The sequence below is a fragment of the Delphinus delphis genome, chromosome 14 (genome assembly GCF_949987515.2).
Source record: "Delphinus delphis chromosome 14, mDelDel1.2, whole genome shotgun sequence".
Lineage (NCBI taxonomy): Eukaryota > Metazoa > Chordata > Mammalia > Artiodactyla > Delphinidae > Delphinus > Delphinus delphis.
In genome coordinates, this window is record NC_082696.1 from 48,504,844 (window position 1) to 48,527,682 (window position 22,839).

The following is a 22,839-nucleotide window of genomic DNA, read 5'->3' on the forward strand; positions in this document are numbered from 1 at the left end:
CAATATCTATCAAGATTATAGATATGAATATACTTCCACCCAGCAATCATTTCTAGGAAATTAGCCAACAAATAGCTCTCATATGTGCAAATGGTATACGTGCAAAGTTATTCATTGTAGTATAATTTGTAATTACAAAATACTGGAAACAATCTAAATGTTTAGCAACAGAAGTTTGGTTAAACGAACTACTGTATATTCATCCAATGGAAAAAATGTCATGCAACTATTGAAAAAAGAGATGTAGTGACTTGGATTATTCTTCAAGATAGAGTACGGCAAGGTGCAGAACCATTTGTGTGAAAAAAGGAAACTAATAGAAATATATTTAATTTTGCTTGCTTATTCATAAAGTATTTCTGAGTGGATCCCCAGTATCTTAGGTCAGTCTGCAACTAGACTAGATGCCACAGACTAGATAGCTTAAAGAAAAATGAATTTTCTCACTGTTCTGGAGGCTGGAAGTCTGGGAGCAGGGTGTTAGCATGCTCACGTCCTGGCGAGGACTCTCTTCCTGGCTGAAGATGGCTCTCTTCTCCCTGTGTGCTCACATGGTGGAGAGGGAGTAAGCTCTCTGGTATCTCTTCTTACAAGGGCACTAATCTAATCCCATTATGGGGGCTCTACTCTTATGACCTCATCAAAACCTAACTACCTCCCAAGGGCTCCATCTCAAGATACCATCCCATTGGGGTGGGGGGACTTAAGCCTTCAACATATGAATTTGGGGGGGGGATACAGTTCAGTCCATAGCACTAAGTAACTGATAATAGCAGCCGTCTCTTGGCCCAAGGAGGGAAACAGGAGCTAGGGGATAGGACAGTAAAGGTGATTTTTCACTGTTTGCTCTTTATACCTCTGTAATTCCCCAACAGCAGCTGGATGTCCAACAATTTGATTCAATTCTGATACTATCTACCTGGAGTTAGTGTCAGATCCCACAAATGAAAGGGCTCAGTCCCACAAGGCTGCCCGCACTTCAGATGCCAGTCACAACTCCTGGGCCACCAGTAATTCTGACCAACCAGTTATAAATTGGGGGTTCCCATGACCCCTTCCTCAGGTATGATAATTTGCTAAAATGGCCCGCAGAACTCAGGAAAACATTTACTGGTTAAGTATAAAAGAGGCAAATGAACAGCCAAATGAAGAGGCACATAGGAGAGGTCCAGAAGGGTCCTGAGTGCAAAAGCATCTGTCCCTGTGGAGCTGGGGCGCTTCATCCTTCCAGCATGTGGATGTGTTCACCAACCTGGAAGCTCTCCAAACCCTGTTTAGGGATGTTTATGGAGACTTCATTGCAAGGGTATGACTGATCAAATCACTGGCCATTGGTGATTGAACTCCATCTCTATCCCCTCTCCTCACCCCTCCCCAGTGGTTAGGGGGTGGGACTGAAAGTTCCAACCCTCTAATCAAGGCTTGGTCTTTTTGGAGACCACTCCTGATCCTGAAGCTATCTAGAGGTCCACCAAGAGTCACCTCATTAGCACGAACTCAGACACGGTTGAAAGGGGCTTGTTATGAATAACAAAAGACACTCTGTCACTCAGAAAATTCCAAGGGTTTTAGGAGTTCTGTATCAAGAAGGGCATGGAGGGGGACACAAAGACCAAATATATATTTCCTATAATATCACAACACCTTTCCTTTTTAAATTTTTTTTGATGTGGACCATTTTTAAAGTCTCTGTTGAATTTGTTACAATATTGCTTCTTCTTTTTTTTTTTTTACCAGAATATTCTCACATTTTATTTATTTCAAGGCACTTTCCACCAGAAAGTGTAAAGAGAAGAAATAAACTACCCTGGTAAAACATTACATTTTAACAAAACAGTGAGATCCAAATGAGACAAAGCAGAAAAACTGACATACTTAATGTTCATTATCTTGAAATGGCTTAAAGTAGTTTGCCTGCTGAAAAAACAGAGACTGCAAAAAGGAGGAAACAGAGAAGTCTGCCAAGATGCCCCCTTGAAGATTTTGAGCCCATGGGGAAGGAACTAAACCCTTTAAACAAAGGTAAAGAACCGAAGAGTAACATCTGAATTCTCCACATCTCGCCAGCACCCAGCTCACATGGGTTTTAGAACTGGCTGATCAAGTCACTCACTGATGGAATTGGTGAATAAAATAGCAACACTTCTCATAAGCATTTAACAACATTTCATGCACGTGACAAACCCCATTCAGGTCCCAATAGCTTATGGATGATTCTTGCCCATTACTATACATCTCAAACCCTCTATTTTGAAAAATATGTCAAATTGATTATATATTAATTATGCACATAAACGATCTTATATACACTAATAATAAAGGACTAGGAATATGCTGAATTACCTGGTGCTTTTCAAAAAATGTACGGTTTTATCTCTACTTCCCTAATATTTTCCTTCCAGCTTCTGCTGTATTTAATTCTTAATTTCCTGAAGATTAAAACCCCCTTTCTCCTTAACTTATTTTTATCCTCAAACCTCAGAGGAAATGATTGTACAGAAAGGTCACACCTGAGGCTGACGACGGAGACAGAATTGAAATTCATCACTTCTAGGGGGTAAGGAAAGGACCCCTGCCCCAATCCTCACAAGGTCCAAAGGGCAGCACAAAGGGCCAGGTCTAGGCCCTGAATGGTCTACAAGGACCGCAGCAGTTTTGCCTTTGCACCCGTTACTGAATTACACCATCACCTGGGGAAGGAAGAAAAAACATGGAACGCTTCATGAATTTGCGTGTCATCCTTGTGCAGGGGCCATGCTAATCTTCTCTGTATTGTTCCAATTTGGGTATATGTGCTGCTGAAGCGAGCACTGCTTCTGTTTTTTATGTTTTGGGTTTTTTTTGGCCGTGAGGCATGTGGGATCTTAGCTCCCCGACCAGGGATCGAACCTGCACCCCCTGAATTGGAAGGCAAAGTCTTAACCACTGGACCGCCAGGGAAGTCCCCCACAATACCTTTTGAATTTTGACCTATGTACACACACACACACTAAATAGTATTAAAATATTGAAGAGGGGGGAATGCTCAAAAAGCCTGAGTTAACCAAGTTCACATAACTTGCTAGGGTGAGACCTGGGCCTCAGATTTCCTTACTTCTATTTAAAGATTCTTTACAATGTGTCATGATTATTTTTTCATCTCTTTGAAGATGTTTACTGCTTTTGTGACTTCAGGGGTCTGAGACTTCTAGTTTTCATATTTTAAAAAGGTGAGTCCTCCAGACTTTGGGGCATGGGACACTTGTGGGAGATCAACATTAATGTAGTTTTTCTCCAATGATCAGTGCAAGACATAGTATACAGAGACAGTTATTTATATCACGCAAACTGGGAAAGACCTGGAAACCATCCCATACAAAATACCTCTCTACTAGTCTGTTCAACGACCTGAAAGAAATCCTACTACTGTAAACCTATTAAGAGAAATGCAAATATTTCTAAGAGAGGTACTCTCACACTCTGAACAACCATTATTAACTCCGCCTGAAAAAATGAGTTTATTAGGTTCCTACCTCCAGGCCAGATTCCAAGAGCAAGCTCCTAGAGGAATGGGACTAAGGATAGTAAATTTCGGTAAAAAAGTTTTAAGGCCCAGTTTTATCATCTGTAAAATGAGTGGGCTGGATCAGTGTCGCCTCAGATTTTCTTCGTAAATACTGCTCTGCTAAATACCTTATTTCGTTTGTTCCATGGAAAAACTGGGATGTGTGAAAAGGGGAGAGGGGATTGTTTTTCTTACTTGTGAGATGAGGAAACTGAGGCTCGAAAGAGTTGGGTCTCTTGTCCAAGATCATCAGCCCAGGAGCCTGTTGGACATGATCATTAAGTCCAGGTTCAGTGACCTTTCCACATCATATTCGTTGCTTCATCTTTTGAGCCCCTACTACAGTGTACGGTGCTGGGATACAAAACTGAAAAGATGAGGCTCCTGCCCTCTTGGGGTCTGGCCGCCATTGGAGAAGATAAGTACCTAGCCACATGGTCAGCTCCATGCTGGAGAGAGAGATAGATGGGAGGATGGAGAGTTGGGAGTGGGGATCAGCTAAAGCTTCACAGGAGAGGCACATCGCTGAAGCTGAACTAGGAAGGATGAGCAGGTGTTTGGCATAAAGAAAGGGGGGGCCAGTGCTCTCAGGAGAAGACTTCACCTTAAAGTGGGATGCAAGGTGCAGTGAGTTGTCTGCAGCAGATTGTCAGAGAGAAACTTTGGGGCAGAGGGGCCTTTCAACCTCTTTTGGATAACATCATTTGTCATTCCCTTGTTCAGGTCTGTGCCAGATTGTTGGGGTCCTAGGCTCCTTCTGACTGGCTCCTCTGCCATCCCTATGTGATCCTTTATTAAAGGGGCTATATTATGAAAGAAGATGAAAAGTGACAGACGAATAACCGACCACGCCATAACTTCTTCAGTTGTTTTATACTTAGTTTTACTTCCCAGATTATGGAGTAGGGGATTGGAATCGCCCTTGAAGTTTTCACAAGACTCAGTAACACACCCAGGTTACAAGTGAAGGACACAGACAAAATTTTCATCATTGATTAAAGGAAGAAATCCATCAAGGCTACTGCCTGGGCCAGCTGGAGTCATGGGTGAGGGCTCCTGGAACGGGACAGGTTGCTACCAGATGGCTTTGAGACACCGCATTGTGCAAGCCTCCCCTTAACATCCCAGAAACGCACTTTGGAAGTAGAACTAGGAAGTCTCTCTCTTCCCTTCCTCACGTTTGCTCCTCAATTTTTGACCACTTGGGTCAGTATCACTCTGACATACATCTGTCTCTGACATGTCAGTGGTTCTCATTTAGCTCACTTACAGACCTGTAAACACAGACAGACAGACACACACACACACACACACACATATACAGACCTCTTGTACCTCTCTCCTGAAGTGGGTGAAATCCATCTTCTGCTACACTCTTTACATTTCTGACACAAATACAATACTCAGGGCTCCTAGCCAAAACTCTAATTCATTTCATGTTCTTAAAAGAGACCTAAGTTATTCCAAATCTTTTGTCCATTTTACAAATTCCCTCTTGTTTGCTTGTTTTCTTTTACGGTAATGGGGGAACACTGCATTCACCTGAGTCTTTCTTAACACATTGCATTTGTTTATAAGTCAATCCTTTTAAAGCTGCTCCAGGTAGATCCCTTGGTGGGTGTGCAAGTGAAATGCACCAGAGAAAGATTGTGCTGTCTAGGATAAGAGAAAATTGCATAGTTCACGAAAGAGAGTGGGAGGGAGGGTGAAGATGAAAAGAGGAAGGAGGAAAGAGAGGAGCCCGAGGGGCCAGGCCACCACCTTCCCAGTCAGCCAGGTTTGTAACCTCAGGGACTTCTCACCTCTTCACATTTATGTGCCCTCCCCAGGCAGCCAGTTGCCAAAGCCTGCCATTCTTCCTTCTCTGCCTTTTAAGTGGGAATCTCCTTCATTCTGTTCTTACTATCACATCTTTAACCGGGATCCTGAACACTGAGCTCGGAATATATCAGCCTCCCAGCGGACCAATTTATCAGCTTCCCGGCTGACCTTCCTACCACCAACTTCTCTACCCTCTGTCACACTCCCATTATCAGACCAATCTTCCTAAAACATAGTTTGTCCACCACATTGGACAAAGCCTTGGCGGCTCCCCACAGACGTTTAACTAAAGCTCGCTAGTTTTAGCCTAAAATTCAAGGCCCCATGCATGTGGCCTTAACTTATTCTTTTTGGCCTAGCTTCATAGCATTAGCTATTAGTAAACACTTACCAAGGGCCAGGCACGCTGTTAAAAGCTTCTAAATGTTGTTTGTCTAGTTGGAATCTCTTTCCAGGAAAGGCGTTTGTCCCCCCGTTAGTGAGATCCCGTCCGGTGGCCATTAACGAGAGCTGAGCATGTGACACAGACCAGCCAATCAGAGCATTCTTCCACCCCAAGCCGCAGGCCAGCCAATCAGAGCATTCTGCTCTCCCCCATCTCCAAGCCCAGCTTTAGGAAATTTGACTTAAAGGTACGAGAGAGAGTGGGTTTCTCTCTTCTTCTGGGGTTGAAATCTACACAGAAAAGCAGAGAAGAGCAGAGAGGAGACGAGATGGAGAATGAGAGAGAGGGGGAAACCTGATGACATTGTCCCTCTGGATCCCACCACGCAGGCAGCTAGTTATACGTCCGGCCTTTTACCATAATGAGTCAAAAAGTCCGTTCCTTACTTAAGCTTTTCTGAGTTAGGTTTGCTGTTATTTGCAACTGAAACGATGACTAGAGCACTTTACAGGACTTAGCTCATTAGACCCTTACCATGGCCCGGTGAAGTAGGACTGTCACTTTCAATCATTTTGATGAGTCAGTGACACTAGAGAGATGTGACTTTCCCAGGGTCTCGCAGCTTTTATTGCGGAGATATTTACGACCAGGCGTCCGACTACAGAGCTCTTACGGTGTGTTCTAAGGCCCTTCAGGAAGACATGCCCAGTATTTCCTGTGTGCCAGGTAGGAGGCTGAGTGCAACACACGCCTGCTCCCATCCCACCTGTTCATGTGCTGCACACTATGGCCTCACACAGGTCCTGACTTTTTACATCTGGATCTTTACTCAGGCTATCTTCTCCACCTGAGCATGCTCCCTACCCCACCTCTGCCTGGCAATATATACTTAGCCTTCAAATCTGAAATCAAATGTCAAATCCTTCTGGAGGCCTGTCCTCAAAGGCCTCACCCAGAAGAAATTACTTCCTCCTTTGAGTTTTAAAGACTTTGACTTGAACACAGGGCCAAATGAGTGTCTTCTGGGGCTTACTGCACAGTAACTTGTGGGCATTTCTTATGGAGGTTGAGGGGACTTGTGGTTTGAAGTCACCAGATTTCCGCTCCAGTCATTTCAACGGTAACTCTGCAAAACCCACACGTTTTGTAGCAAGCAGTGCCAGTGTTGTGGTCATGAGTGGTAGCTTTAGAGTGAACAGGGCTGGGCTGGAACCTGGCTCTGTAACTCTCAAGCTTCGGCAACCTTAAACAGATTGTTTGTTCTCTGGGTGTTTCATTTTTCTTATCTGAATACGGAGATGAGAACAGCATTGATTTAGAGAGCTGTGAGAAGTAAATGAGATAACCAATGTTAAGGCCTTAGCATACTATCTGGCATATAGCATATATCTCTATCTATCTATCTGTCTATCTATCTAAAGTTTTTATGTAAGGGATCATAGCTTCTACTCATGTTGCCTCCTCATACAGAGCAGACACAAGTAAAACATGTATTTATTAAGCGAAGGACCAGTCTTACAAATATCCACTCCCTTAAACCTTCTCCCAGGCTTCTACAGCAAATGACCAATTACAGCTGCTTGAGGAAATGAAAGACAGTTGGAAGCAGCAGGAGAGAGGTGGGGGGGGTGGGAAGGAAGAGGGAAGATGGGGGTCAGGAAATAAAAGCCCCTTTCAAGGAAGAGTATTGGGACTTCCCTGGTTGTCCAGTGGTTAAGACTCACCTTCCAACACAGAGGGTGTGGGTTCGATCCCTGGTCAGGGAGCTAAGATCCCACATGCCTTGTGGCCAAAAAAGCAAAACATAAAACTGAAGCAATATTGCAACAAATTCAATAAAGACTTTAAAAATGGTCCACATCCAAAAAAAAAATCTTAAAAAAAAAAGACTATCATAAGAGCAGCGAAGGTAATCAAAAACCAGAATTATTTTTGTTCCTTAGACCACCCCTTCCTTCATCCCTTATTTGTCTTCTCTCAGTGGACATCAGGTGAGGTAGCCAATGACATAGGCTCCATTATCTTTTGGAATTGTGCAGCATTACCAGTTCAATCCTCTTCCTATAAGTGGGCATGAGACGGTCGTGCTACAGTGGTGGCAGCAGCTGCACCTGCAGTTGCAGCAGCCTGCTGACTTCTGGGCTGCAACTATGGTGGTGTGACCTTGAAACAAATATTCAAGCTGTGGCCCCTGACTCCTCCTCCAGCCCTTCCAACAATATTGAAAGCATATAATCCCTTTTATTGTATCCCTCTCTTCTTGAAATACCTAGAGAGGTTTCTGTTTCCAGCACTAACTTCTGCTTAATACATATAATATATTTAAAACAGCATATTAAAATTAGTTTTAAAATGTTAGTCAATTTAAAGTTTATTTTAAAATATACTTATAAACATGATATATAGATATGGCAATTATCATGAAGATGATCACCCACGGCTGGATACTAAAGTTGAGGAGACACGGATCTCGTTTAACACTCATAACCAAGTTGGCACTATTATTACCTACAAGAGAAAACTTTGAGAGGTTAAATGACTTGCCCAGGATCACACAGGTACTAAGTGATTGTTCTGACTCCACCTTTTTTAAACTGGAGAAAGGACTTGGAACTTCATTTGATTGTCATCAAGGATCAGACATCAAGCAGCACCTGAGCTGTGTCCTGAAGAATTAATTGATTTAGCCAGTAAGCTGGGGAGGTGGGGGGGGATTTCTAGGCTGAACGAACAGCATGAGCAAAGGGATGGTGGTGTGAATGAACATCCCTCATCACAGGATCCGATGGAACCTTACAATTCTGGAGAAGAGGGACATGACTGGAAGTGATGCTTGAGAGGTAAGCAGGGATCCAGTCCTGGGAGGCCTTGGAGGCCATGCCGAGGAGATGAAACAATTCTGAAAGCCAGGGGGCCATGGAAGGATTTTACTGATGGCATGGTCTATTTACATGGGAATTTTAGAGAGGTCATTCTGGTAATCTGAGGCGTGATGGGTGGAGTTGTCTAGTAGAGAGCTGGGATAAGGGGCTAGAGCTATGGGAGAACAGTGGGCTGGGGGGCTCTATAGGTAGGTGATGAGAACAGAAACCATCTATCTTTTTTTTGTTTTTTTTTCTTTTTTTGCGGTACGCAGACCTCTCACTGTTGCGGAGCACAGGCTCCGGACGCACAGGCTCAGCGGCCACGGCTCACGGGCCCAGCCACTCCGCAGCATGTGGGATCTTCCCGGACCGGGGCACGAACCCCTGTCCCCTGCATCGGCAGGCGGACTCTCAACCACTGCACCACCAGGGAAGCCCAGAAACCATCTATCTTTGCATGGTTGATGGTCCACATTGAACAAGACAGTCCACATTGGGATGAGGGCTGGGATCTGGAGGCTGTGGGACCACAGGACATCAGAATATTTTTTCACATGCCAGGGACCCTAAGTCACCCAATCTAACAACTACTCTTAGATTTAGAAGGATGCACGAACACTGTTTTCTCTTAGGCCCCTTCCTTTATCCCCTCCCTATCTGCCCATGTCCCTTCCACCCACTGGCAGAAATACATCTGCACTGTATTTGTGTTAAAATGACCTCATTGTATGTCTAAGATGGAAAATGTGCTGTTAGTGGGCTCCTCTTTAGGAAAACCCAAGACTTGTCTGAGTGGTGGGTAGTGTTTGAGCCAGGCCCTTTTAGTTTTCTTCCATTCATTTGTGGAGAAACTGGTGCCCTTAGGAAACTGCTTAAATTTTGTTTCATTATTCCCTATGTTTGGATTATGTCCATTCAGTCATTCAATACATACTGACTGTATTCAGTCATTCAACACACCTGCTATATGTCAAAGTTCCTGCCCTCATGGAGATTATATTCTATAGTAGTGATAATATATATATATATGATATGGTAGTTATATATATATATACATATATATATATATTAGGTTGAAGAAAAATAAAACAAGGTGGCATGGTAAGGGGCTAGAGAGTGATGAAGACTGATACTTGAGGAGGAGCAGAGGAATCTTCTCACAAAAGACAACATTTGAACAGTGACCTGACTGAAGTAAGGAAGTGGCCATATGGCTCTTGGGGAAACAGGTCTCAGGTAGAAGAAATTGAACTCAGAAACAGAGACTAGATTTGTGGTTACCAGGGGCAGGGGGTGGGGGTAGGGGTAGGGAAAATGGGTGAAGCTGGTCAAAGGGTAAAATTACCAGTTATAAGATGAATAAATTATGGGGATCTAATGTACAGCATAATGAATACAGTTAACAATACTGTATTGTATACTTGAAAGTTGCTAAGAGCGTAGATCTTAAAAGTTTTCACCAAAAAACTATATGAGGTGATGGATGTGTTTCCTAACCTTACTACAGTAATAATTTTGCCATTTATACATATATCAAGTCATCACATTGTACACCTTAAAATTACACAACGTTATATGTCAATTATATCTCAGTAAAGCAGGGAAAATAAAAGTTACAGGAAAGTTTCCAGACTGTGGCAGGCAGGGCGTGATTTTTTTTTTTTTTTTTTTTTGTTCTTGTTTTGTTTTTGGTTTTGGCCATGCTTTGCGGCTTGTGGGATTTTAGTTCCCCAGCCAGGAATCAAACCCAGGCCTTTGGCGGTGAGAGGGTGGAATCGTAACCACTGGACCACCAGGGAATTCCCTGTTTGATTTTATTGTTGTGGCTGTTTTATTTGGGACATAATCTTAAATTGAAAAATAAACAGAAAGTCAAAGTGGAAAAAAAAAAAAAAAAAGAAGTTCTGAAGTTGAGGGAATAGCAAGTGTAAAGTGCAGGGACCGGGGTGTGTTTGCTGTGTTAGAGGAATGAGCTAGGAGGCCAGTGTGGCCGGAGTGAAGAGTGGTTGAGAAAGAGAGGTAGGAGATGAGTCAGAGAAGCAGCCAGGGTCATGGAAGGACTTTGATTTTATTCTAAGTGCGCTAGGAAGCTGCTGAGCAAGGGAGTGTCATGATCTGAATTTTATTTATATATGTATATTTTTTTCCCATAGAAAGCAGAAAAATTATTTATTCCAAAAGATGGCAGAAATAAGAAATTCATCCTGAAAATATACTTTGGTATATATTTTTGGTATAATTCTGGTGAGACAGATTTTCCCTCTGAACATGTTCTCCTACTGACTGCCCCACTGCAGTCTTACCGTGTATAACAGTTTTCAAACGCTTCCCTCATTCTCATGTTGTGAGCAGGCAGCAGCCACCTTCAAACCCACAGGATCCGAGGAGACACAGTAACATTATTTCTCAGAAGGATGGTACTTTCTATCTCGGAACAGTACATAAACATTTTGTGGAGGCAGCACAGTTTAGATTAAATAGACACATCATTCATCAAAATGTAAAGGAGACAGGAAAAAATACTGCATTCTAGAATAAGATATTCAAATGTGGTGTGAATGTTTAAGGCAGCTGACGGCCAAAGTGGGCAAGTCAGGGAAGGTGGTCTGGGTATGGAGGTGCTTTTGCATCTAGAGGAGTTCTCTTCGTGACCTCAACGACTGAGCCCTGGCGAGCAGGTCTTCTTCCTCAAGGCCAATGATGTTTGAGGTACCTACCAGATGGTTTCATTTTTCAACTGTGGTCCAAAGCGAGGGTTAAGTTGGGCCAGGACTGCAATCAGCCAAAAGAGATAGCAGCAAACTGAACAGGTCACCAAGATGGTGATGATAATGATGATAACTCCCCAGTTGGGACCCTTAGGGATGAACCCAGGGCACCAAGAAGCCAAGGAAGCCCTAGAACACACTCATCACGACGAGAGGCACTGTGAAGCCAGTATACGCCATGGTTGCTGCGGGAGGTGTCAGTCCCTGCCCCGCCACCTCACTTTGGTCCCCTCCGGAAGTGTCAACTTGAATTATATTTTTCAGGAACGCTTGCCTGCTGTGTGGGGCGAGGGAGGAAGCAAGGGGATCAGTTAGGAGGATGTTGCATAATCTAGCAAGGGATGATGGTTTGGATAAAGAGGTTAGCAGTGGAGGTGGAGAGAAGTGTTCAGAATCAAGCTCTATTATAAAGGCAGAGCAACTAGAATTTTCTGATGGAAAAGGATGTGGAGTGTGAAAACGGAAGAGGACTAAAAGAAGATACCAAGGGTTTTGGCCTAAGCAACTGGGTGAAAGTAGTGCCATTTACTGAGGTGGGAAGTTCTGGAGAGAAGCAGGATTGAGGGTGGCCATGGTAAGTTTGAGGTGGCTTTTAGATAGGTGATGGAGACATGGAGAAGGTAGTGGTATTAACAAGTCTGGAGTGCTGGGGTGAGGTCAGCTTGGACATATATATTTGGGAGTCATTAAGGTAAGTTTTGAAAGCCATAGGACTAGATCACGGGTTGGTATGCTGTTTTCTGTTTGCCAGCAGAAGGGCAAACAGAAGGTCCAGACAGTAAACATTTTAGGCTTTGTGGGTCATACAGTCGGTCATAGTTACTTAAGTTTGCCACTGTAGTATGAAAGCAGCTGTAGGTAATCTATGAATGAATGAGCATGACTATGTCCCAATAAAACTTTATTTGTAGAAGCAAGTGGCAGGCCAGATTTGGCCCATGGACTGTAGTTTACTAACTCTTGGGCTACATGATGCTACTAGGGAGAGTGTAAAAAGAGAAGAGAGAGCTCAGAGCCCTGGGGCACTCCAACATATAGAGAAAATGGGAGGAAGGGGAGGATCGAAGAGACTTGAGATACAGAAAGTGGCAAAGTAAGAGGAAAATCAAGAGACGGGGCTGGCACAGAAGCAAAGGGAGATGTTTCAAGAAGGACACTATGATATTGTGGTGCCAGTAAACACTGTGAAAAATTTTGAAATGAGCACACCCCCCGCCCCCACCTGCCAAATAGAATGTCTGTCTAGTATACCCTTTAGGGTTATCTTCATCTATCATTGTCTTTGAGCTATTTTATAACTTTTTAAGTTGTGGAAGCCTGATCATAACCAATAATTCTTGTCCACAGAAATGAATTTCATCCTGTGGAATGCAACTGATTGCGCTGGTGGAATGCAATTACCCTGTGGATAGACCAGTTCTGCATCTATTTGTAAATCTGTTCTAGCATTCCTTATTGCTTTAATACTTGGGCTTCATTGAATTCTTCTTTGAACTGATTGTAACATCTTATTAGTTCCCTCATTAATTAATGATTAAAAGAGGGGCTTCTCTGGTGGCTCAGTGGTTAAGAATCCGCCTGCCAGTGCAGGGGACACGGGTTCGGGCCCTGGTCTGGGAAGATCCCACATGCCGCGGAGCAACTAAGCCCGTGCACCACAACTGCTGAGCCTGCGCTCTAGAGCCCACGAGCCACAACTACTGAAGCCCGCACGCCTAGAGCCCATGCTCCGCAACAAGAGAAGCCACTGCAATGAGAAGCCCACACACCGCAACAAAAGAGTAGCCCCCGGGCTTCCCTGGTGGCGCAGTGGTTGACAGTCCGCCTGCTGATGCAGGGGACGCAGGTTCGTGCCCCGGTCCGGGAAGATCTCACATGCCGCGGAGTGGCTAGGCCCGTGAGCAAGGGCTGCTGAGCCTGCGCGTCCGGAGCCTGTGCTCTGCAACGGGAGAGGCCACAACAGTGAGAGGCCCACGTACCGCAAAAAAAAAAAAAAAAAAAAAGAGTAGCCCGCACTCGCCACAACTAGAGAAAGCCCGCACACAGCAACAAAGACCCAACCCAGCCAAAAATAAATAAAATAAATAAATTTTAAAAATAAAATAAAATCATTGATGTGTTCATTGTATATTTGTATGCAAGTCATGATTTTACCTTTTATTTTTTTTTAATTTTATTTTTTTTAATTCATTTTAACATCTTTATTGGAGTATAATTGCTTTACAATGGTATGTTAGTTTCAGCTTCACAACAAAATGAATCAGTTATATATATACATATGTTCCCATATCTCTTCCCGCTTGCGTCTCCCTCCCTCCCACCCTCCCTATCCCAACCCTCCAGGCGGTCACAAAGCACCGAGCTGATCTCCCTGTGCTATGCGGCTGCTTCCCACTAGCTATCTACCTTACGTTTGGTAGTGTATATATGTCCATGCCTCTCTCTCGCTTTGTCACCGTTTACCCTTCCCCCTCCCCATATCCTCAAGTCCATTCTCTAGTAAGTCTGTGTCTTTATTCCTGTTTCACCCCTAGGTTTTTCATGACATTTTTTTAATTAAATTCCATATATATGTGTTAGCATACGGTATTTGTCTCTCTCTTTCTGACTTACTTCACTCTGTATGACAGACTCTAGGTCTATCCACCTCATTACAAATAGCTCAATTTCGTTTCTTTTTATGGCTGAGTAATATTCCATAGTATATATGTGCCACATCTTCTTTATCCATTCATCCGATGATGGACACTTAGGTTGTTTCCATCTCTGGGCTATTGTAAATAGAGCTGCAATGAACATTTTGGTACATGACTCTTTTTGAATTATGGTTTTCTCAGGGTATATGCCCAGTAGTGGGATTGTTGGGTCATATGGGAGTTCTATTTGTAGTTTTTTAAGGAACCTCCATACTGTTCTCCACAGTGGCTGTATCAATTTACATTCCCACCAACAGTGTAAGAGGGTTCCCTTTTCTGCACACCCTCTCCAGCATTTATTGTTTCTAGATTTTTTGATGATGGCCATTCTGACTGGTGTGAGATGATATCTCGTTGTAGTTTTGATTTGCATTTCTCTAATGATTAGTGATGTTGAGCATTCTTTCATGTGTTTGTTGGCACTCTGTATATCTTCTTTGGAGAAATGTCTATTTAGGTTTTCTGCCCATTTTTGGATTGGGTTGTTGGTTTTTTTGTTATTAAGCTGCATGAGCTGCTTATAAATTTTGGAGATTAATCCTTTGTCAGTTGCTTCATTTGCAAATATTTTCTCCCATTCTGAGGGTTGTCTTTTGGTCTTCTTTATGGTTTCCTTTGCTGCGTAAAAGCTTTTAAGTTTCATTAGGTCCCATTTGTTTACTTTTGTTTTTATTTCCATTTCTCTAGGAAGTGGGTCAAAAAGGACCTTGCTGTGATTTATGTCATAGAGTGTCCTGCCTATGTTTTCCTCTAAGAGTTTGATAGTTTCTGGCCTTACATGTAGGTCTTTAATCCATTTTGAGATTATTTTTGTGTATGGTGTTAGGGAGTGATCTAATCTCATACTTTTACATGTAGCTGTCCAGTTTTCCCAGCACCACTTATTGAATAGGCTGTCCTTTCTCCACTGTACATTCCTGCCTCCTTTGTCAAAGATAAGGTGACCATATGTGCGTGGGTTTATCTCTGGGCTTTCTATCCTGTTCCATTGATCTATATTTCTGTTTTTGTGCCAGTACCATACTGTCTTGATTACGGCAGCTTTGTAGTATAGTCTGAAGTCAGGAAGCCTGATTCCTCCAGCTCCGTTTTTCGTTCTCAAGATTGCTTTGGCTATTCGGGGTCTTTTGTGTTTCCATACAAATTGTGAAATTTTTTGTTCTAGTTCTGTGAAAAATGCCAGTGGTAGTTTATTGGGATTGCATTGAATCTGTAGATTGCTTTGGGTAGTAGAGTCATTTTCACAATGTTGATTCTTCCAATCCAAGAACATGGTATATCTCTCCATCTATTTGTATCATCTTTAATTTCTTTCATCAGTGTCTTATAATTTTCTGCATACAGGTCTTTTGTCTCCTTAGGTAGGTTTATTCCTAGATATTTTATAATTTTTGTTGCAATGGTAAATGGGAGTGTTTTCTTGATTTCACTTTCAGATTTTTCATCCTTAGTGTATAGGAATGCCAGAGATTTCTGTGCATTAATTTTGTATCCTGCTACTTTACCAAATTCATTGATCAGCTCTAGTAGTTTTCTGGTAGCATCTTTAGGATTCTCTATGTATAGTATCATGTCATCTGCAAACAGTGACAGGTTTACTTCTTCTTTTCCGATTTGGATTCCTTTTATTTCCTTTTCTTCTCTGATTGCTGTGGCTAAAACTTCCAAAACTATGTTGAATAAGAGTGGTGAGAGTGGGCAACCTTGTCTTGTTCCTGATCTTAGTGGAAATGCTTTCAGTTTTTCACCACTGAGGACGATGTTGGCTGTGGGTTTGTCATAAATGGCCTTTATTATGTTGAGGAAAGTTCCCTCTATGCCTACTTTCTGCAAGGTTTTATCATAAATGGGTGTTGAATTTTGTCAAAAGCTTTCTCTGCATCTATTGAGATGATCATATGGTTTCTCTCCTTCAATTTGTTAATATGGTGTATCACGTTGATTGATTTGCGTATATTGAAGAATCCTTGCATTCCTGGAATAAACCCCACTTGATCATGGTGTATGATCCATTTAATTTTTTGTTGGATTCTGTTTGCTAGTATTTTGTTGAGGATCTTTGCGTCTATATTCATCAGTGATATTGGCCTGTAGTTTTCTTTCTTTGTGACATCCTTGTCTGGTTTTGGTATCAGGGTGATGGTGGCCTCGTAGAATGAGTTTGGGAGTGTTCCTCCCTCTGCTATATTTTGGAAGAGTCTGAGAAGGATAGGTGATAGCTCTTCTCTAAATGTTTGATAGAATTCGCCTGTGAAGCCATCTGGTCCTGGGCTTTTGCTTGTTGGAAGATTTTTAATCACCGTTTCAATTTCAGTGCTTGTGATTGGTCTGTTCATATTTTCTATTTCTTCCTGATTCAGTCTTGGCAGGTTGTGCCTTTCTAAGAATCTGTCCATTTCTTCCAGGTTGTCCATTTTATTGGCATAGAGTTGCTTGTAGTAATCTCTCATGATCTTTTGTATTTCTGCAGTGTCAGCTGTTACTTCTCCTTTTTCATTTCTAATTCTATTGATTTGAGTCTTCTCCCTTTTTTTCTGGATGAGTCTGGCTAATGGTTTATCAATTTTGTTTATCCTTTCAAAGAACCAGCTTTTAGTTTTATTGATCTTTGTTATCGTTTCCTTCACTTCTTTTTCATTTATTTCTGATCTGATTTTTATGATTTCTTTCCTCCTGCTAACTTTGGGGTTTTTTTGTTCTTCTTTCTCTAATTGCTTTAGGTGCAAGGTTAGGTTGTTTATTCGAGATGTTTCCTGTTTCTTAAGGTAGGATTGTATTGCTATAAACTTCCCTCTTAGAACTGCTTTTGCTGCATCCCATAGATTTTGAGTCGTTGTGTCTCCATTGTCATTTGTTTCTAGGTATTTTTTGATTTCCTCTTTGATTTCTTCAGTGATCACTTCACTATTAAGTAGTGTATTGTTTAGCCTCCATGTGTTTGTATTTTTTACAGATCTTTTCCTGTAATTGATATTGAGTCTCATAGCGTTGTGGTCGGAAAAGATACTTGATACAATTTCAATTTCCTTAAATTTACCAAGGCTTGATTTGTGACCCAAGATATGATCTATCCTGGAGAATGTTCCATGAGCACTTGAGAAAAATGTGTATTCTGTTGTTTTTGGATGGAATGTCCTATAAATATCAATTAACTCCATCTCGTTTAATGTATCATTTAAAGCTTGTGTTTCCTTATTTATTTTCATTTTGGATGATCTGTCCATTGGTGAAAGTGGGGTGTTAAAGTCCCCTACTATGAATGTGTTACTGTCGATTTCCCCTTTTATGGCTGTCAGTATTTGCCTTATGTATTGAGGTGCACCTATGTTGGGTGCATAAATATTTACAATTGTTATATCTTCTTGGATTGATCCCTTGATCATCATGTAGTGTCCTTCTTTGTCTCTTCTAATAGTCTTTGTTTTAAAGTCTATTTTGTCTGATATGAGAATTGCTACTCCAGCTTTCTTTTGATTTCCATTTGCATGAAATACCTTTTTCCATCCCCTTACTTTCATTCTGTATGTGTCTCTAGGTCTGAAGTGGGTCTCTTGTAGACAGCAAATATATGCGTCTTGTTTTTGTATCCATTCAGCCAATCTGTGTCTTTTGGTGGGAGCATTTAGTCCATTTACATTTAAGGTAATTATCGATATGTGTGTTCCCAGTCCCATTTTCTTAATTGTTTAGGGTTCGTTATTGTAGGTCTTTTCCTTCTTTTGTGTTTCTTGCCTAGAGAAGTTCCTTTAGCAGTTGTTGTAGAGCTGGTTTGGTGGTGCTGAACTCTCTCAGCTTTTGCTTGTCTGTAAAGGTTTTCATTTCTCCATCAAATCTGAATGAGATCCTTGCTGGGTAGAGTAATCTTGGTTGCAGGTTTTTCTCCTTCAACACTTTCAATATGTCCTGCCAGTCCCTTCTGGCTTGCAGAGTTTCTGCTGAAAGATCAGCTGTTAACCTTATGGGGATTCCCTTGTGTGTTATTTGTTGTTTTTCCCTTGCTGCTTTTAATATGTTTTCTTTGTATTTAATTTTTGACAGTTTGATTAATATGTGTCTTGGCGTATTTCTCCTTGGATTTATCCTGTATGGGACTCTCTGTGCTTCCTGGACTTGATTAACTATTTCCTTTCCCATATTAGGGAAGTTTTCAACTATAATCTCTTCAAATATTTTCTCAGTCCCTTTCTTTTTCTCTTCTTCTTCTGGAACCCCTATAATTCGAATGTTGGTGCGTTTAATGTTGTCCCAGAGGTCTCTGAGACTGTCCTCAGTTCTTTTCATTCTTTTTTCTTTATTCTGCTCTGCAGTAGTTATTTCCACTATTTTATCTTCCAGGTCACTTATCCGTTCTTCTGCCTCAGTTATTCTACTATTGATCCCATCTAGAGTATTTTTCATTTCATTTATTGTGTTGTTCATCATTGTTTGTTTCATCTTTATTTCTTCTAGGTCCTTGTTAACTGATTCTTGCATTTTGTCTATTCTATTTCCAAGATTTTGGATCATCTTTACTATCATTATTCTGAATTCTTTTTCAGGTAGACTGCCTATTTCCTCTTCATTTGTTAGGTCTGGTGGGTTTTTATCTTGCTCCTTCATCTGCTGTGTGCTTTTCTGTCTTTTTATTTTGCTTATCTTACTGTGTTTGGGGTCTCCTTTTTTGCAGGCTGAAGGTTCGTAGTTCCTGTTGTTTTTTGTGTCTGTCCCCAGTGGCTAAGGTTGGTTCAGTGGGTTGTGTAGGCTTCCTGGTGGAGGGGACTAGTGCCTGTGTTCTGGTGGATAAAGCTGGATCTTGTCTTTCTGGTGGGCAGGTCCACGTCTGGTGGTGTGTTTTGGGGTGTCTGTAGACTTATTATGATTTTGGGCAGCCTCTCTGCTAATGGGTGGGGTTGTGTTCCTGTCTTGCTAGTTGTTTGGCATAGGATGTCCAGCACTGTAGCTTGCTGGTCGTTGAGTGAAGCTGGGTGCTGGCGTTGAGATGGAGATCTCTCGGAGATTTTCGCTGTTTGATATTATGTGCAGCTGGGAGGCCTCTTGTGGACCAGTGTCCTGAAGTTGGCTCTCCCACCTCAGAGGCACAGCACTGACTCCTGGCTGCAGCACCAAGAGCCTTTCATCCACAGGACTCCTTAATTTGGGATGATTCGTTGTCTATTCATGTATTCCACAGATGCAGGGTACATCAGGTTGATTGTGGAGCTTTAATCCGCTGCTTCTGAGGCTGCTGGGAGAGATTTCCCTTTCTCTTCTTTGTTCTCACAGTACCCAGGGGCTCAGCTTTGGATTTGGCTCCGCCTGTGCGTGTAGGTCGCCGGAGGGCGTCTGTTCTTTGCTCAGACAGGACGGGGTTAAAGGAGCCGCCGATTCGGAGGCTCTGGCTCACTCAGGCCCGGGGGGGGGGGGGGGGGGGGGGGGGGGCAGGGCGGGTCACGGAGTTTGGGGCGGGCCTGCGGCGGCAGAGGCCTGCGTGACGCTGCTAGCCCGAGGCGCGCCGTGCGCTCTCCCGGGGGAGTTGTCCCCGGATCCCGGGACCCTGGCAGTGGCGGGCTGCACAGGCGCCCCGGAAGGGCATGTGGCTAGCGACCCGCGTTCGCACACAGGCCTCCCGGTGGCGGCAGCAGCGGCCCCAGCGTCCCATGTCCGTCTCCGGGCTCCGCACTTTTAGCCGCGGCTAGCGCCCGTCCCTGGAGCTCTCTCAAGCAGCGTTCTTAATCCCCTCTCCTCGCGCACCAGGAAACAAAGAGGGAAGAAAAAGTCCCTTGCCTCCTCGGCAGGGCCACACCTTTCCCCAGACTCCCTCCCGGCTAGCCGCGGCGCACCAACGCCCTGCAGGCTGCGTTCACGCCGCCAATCTCAGTCCTCTCCCGGCGCTCCGACAGAAGCCGGAGCCCCAACTCCCAACCCCGCCCGCCCGAGCGGGCGAGCAGACAAGCCTCTCGGCTGGTGAGCGCCGGCCGGCCCGATCCCCTGCGCTGGAATCTCTCCGCCTTGCCCCCCGCACCCTCGTTGCCGCGCTCTCCTCCGCGGCCCCCAAGCTCCCCCACTCCGCCACCCGAAGTCTCCGCCCGCGAAGGGGCCTCCCAGTGTGTGGACACTTTTCCTCCTTCACAGCTCTCTCCCGCCGGCGCAGGACCCGTCCCCATCCTTTTGTCTCTGTTTAGTTTTTTCTTTTGCCCTAACCAGGTACGTGGGGGGTTCCTTGCCTTTTGGGAGGTCTGAGGTCTTCTGCCAGCGTTCAGTAGGTGCTCCGTAGGAGTTGTTCCACGCGTAGATGTATTTCTGGAGTATCTATGGGGAGGAAGGTGATCTCCGCGTCTTACTCTTCCGCCATCTTCCCGGAAGTCCATGATTTTACCTTTTAAAATTATTTTTTAACGGTGGACATTGAGTAAAATAAGGGTTGAAAACTGACCATGGAATTTGGCAATATGGAGATCATGGTGACTTTGGTAAGAGCTATTTTGGAGAAGTAGTAGTAAAAGATTGGAGCAGATGCATAAAACTAAATGATAAAGACACATGGGCACAGGAAAAAGTAAATAGACCAAAGGAACAGATTTAAAGAGTCCAGAACAAACCCACATGTAAATAGAAACTTTATAGATGACAGAGGTGAAAATGCAGAGAAAAGGATGGAATATATTCCATAAATGGTGCTGGGACAATTTTTTACATGTATGGAAAAAAACAAAATTGGATCTTTACCTCAAATCAAATAATCTGTTCCAGTGGCTTTAAGACCTAAATAAGAAAAGCCAAAGGCTAAAACTTTTAGAAGAAAATAGAATATTTTTGTGACCTCATGGAAAAACAAAAATTTGAAACAAAATACAAAATCACAAACTATAAAGGAAAATATTTATGGATTTGACTTAATTAAAATAAAAAAGTACCACTTCTGATCATCAAAAACACCATAAAGAGATTGAAAATACAATTATTCCTAATGCTTAACTGACAAAGGTGTCTGGAATATGCAAAAAGCCCTTACAAATCAAAATAAATAAAAATAACCTAATAGAAAAATGTGCAAGAATATGAATAGGCAATTCTCAGGAAAGGAAAACCAAATGATCAATGAAGATATGAAAAGATGTACAACCTCAGTACTAATTAGGGAAATGCAGATTTAAACTCCAACATAATACCATTTCACATCTCTGAAACTGACTAATGTTTAAGGGTCTGATGAAACAAGTATTGTGACAAAGGTGTGGGGAATTTTATAGCCTCCCAGTTGGAAGGCAAATTGGTATGACCACTTTGGAGAGCAATTCAGCAATATTTAATAGTTGATGTATGTGCCTTACAACACAACAACTCCATTCCTAGGTGTATACTTTAGAAAAACTCTAATATATGTACATAGGGACTCTTTATAGCAGTATTGCTGTAGTAAAAATCTGAATACAATCTGCATGTCCATCAATTAGAAAATGGTTAAGTAAATTGTGGTTTGTTGGAACAATGGAGTACTAAATAACAATGAAAAGGAAATGAACTAGAGCTGCACATATTAATATGTATGAATTTCACAAACATTCAGAGGAAAGATCAAGTTGCAGAGTACATGCACATACCTAGATTTTAGTGATATATCTTGCACATTTTTTGTTAGATTTATCCCTAAGTATTTATATTTTCAGTGCTATTAAAATGTTTTTTTTAAATTTCAATTTCCAGTTGTTCATTGCTAGCATAGAGACAATTAATTTGTTGTATATTAATCTTGTTATCATGCAACTTTGCCAAGGTCACTTTTTCTAATAGGTTGTTTTGTGGTTTTTTTTTGGTAAACTCCATCAGATTGTCTACATAGATTATCATATCATCTGTGAATACAGACAGTTTTACTTCTTCCTTTCCAATCTGGAGAACTTTTTCTTTTTCTCTTTTCTTGCCTGAACCCCCAGTACAATATAGTGGCAGTGAGAGTGGACATCCTTATTTTATTCCTGATCTTAGGGAGAAAGCGTTCAGTCTTTCAGACATTAAGTATGCTATTAGCTATGAGTTTTTTGTTGATGACTTTTATCAGATTGAGGAAATTCCCTTCTGTGATATTGTAATATAATAAGAAATACATATGCCGTCTTAATTCTCAGTTCCTGATACAGAGCTCCTAAAGCCCTTGTAAGTTCCTGAGTGATAGGGGTGATAGGAGGATCTATTGTTATCATATTTGGTCTTAATTCCCAGTTCCTGACACAAGAGCTTCTAAGACCCTTAGAATCTCTAGAGTGATAAAGGTGTCTTTCTGGTATGGTAGTAAGATGACAGGTGGCTGGAGGCCCCTAGATAACTTAAAAATGGGGGCTGGTTTCTAGAAAGACCAAGGTAGGCATTAGAGAGTTAGAACTTTCAGTCCTACTTTCTGACCTCCCAGGAAGGCAGGGGGCTAGAGTGTGAGTTAATCACCAATGGCCAATGATTTAATCAACCATGCCTGTGTAATGTAACCTCTATTGAGACTGAGAGAGCTTCTGGGTTGGTGGCGTGCCTTCCGTGCTTCTTCCTCCGTACCTCGCCCTATGTATCTCTTCATCTGGCTGTTCATCTGTAGCCTTTTATAATAAACAGGTAAATGTAAGTAAAGTGTTTTCCTGAATTCTATGAGCTGTTCTAGAAAATTATTGAACCTGAGGAGGGGGTAGTGGGAACCCTGATTTTTGTCAGTTTATCAGAATTACAGGAAGCCTCAGACTTGGGATTGGCATCTGAAATAGGGGACAGTATTGTGGGACTGAGCCCTCAACTTGTG

At 42.5% G+C, this 22,839-nt stretch overlaps 1 non-coding gene and 1 pseudogene across 1 annotated transcript; both read right to left on the reverse strand.

The window, feature by feature from the left end:
• Window positions 1-2,704: 2,704 nt before the first annotated feature.
• LOC132437443 (U6 spliceosomal RNA) lies at window positions 2,705-2,811 on the reverse strand. Its single transcript, XR_009522026.1, has one exon. It is a non-coding gene; the product is annotated as a U6 spliceosomal RNA (small nuclear RNA).
• Window positions 2,812-11,302: 8,491 nt separating this feature from the next.
• Window positions 11,303-11,562, reverse strand: LOC132437315 (V-type proton ATPase subunit e 1 pseudogene; annotated as a pseudogene).
• Window positions 11,563-22,839: the final 11,277 nt, after the last annotated feature.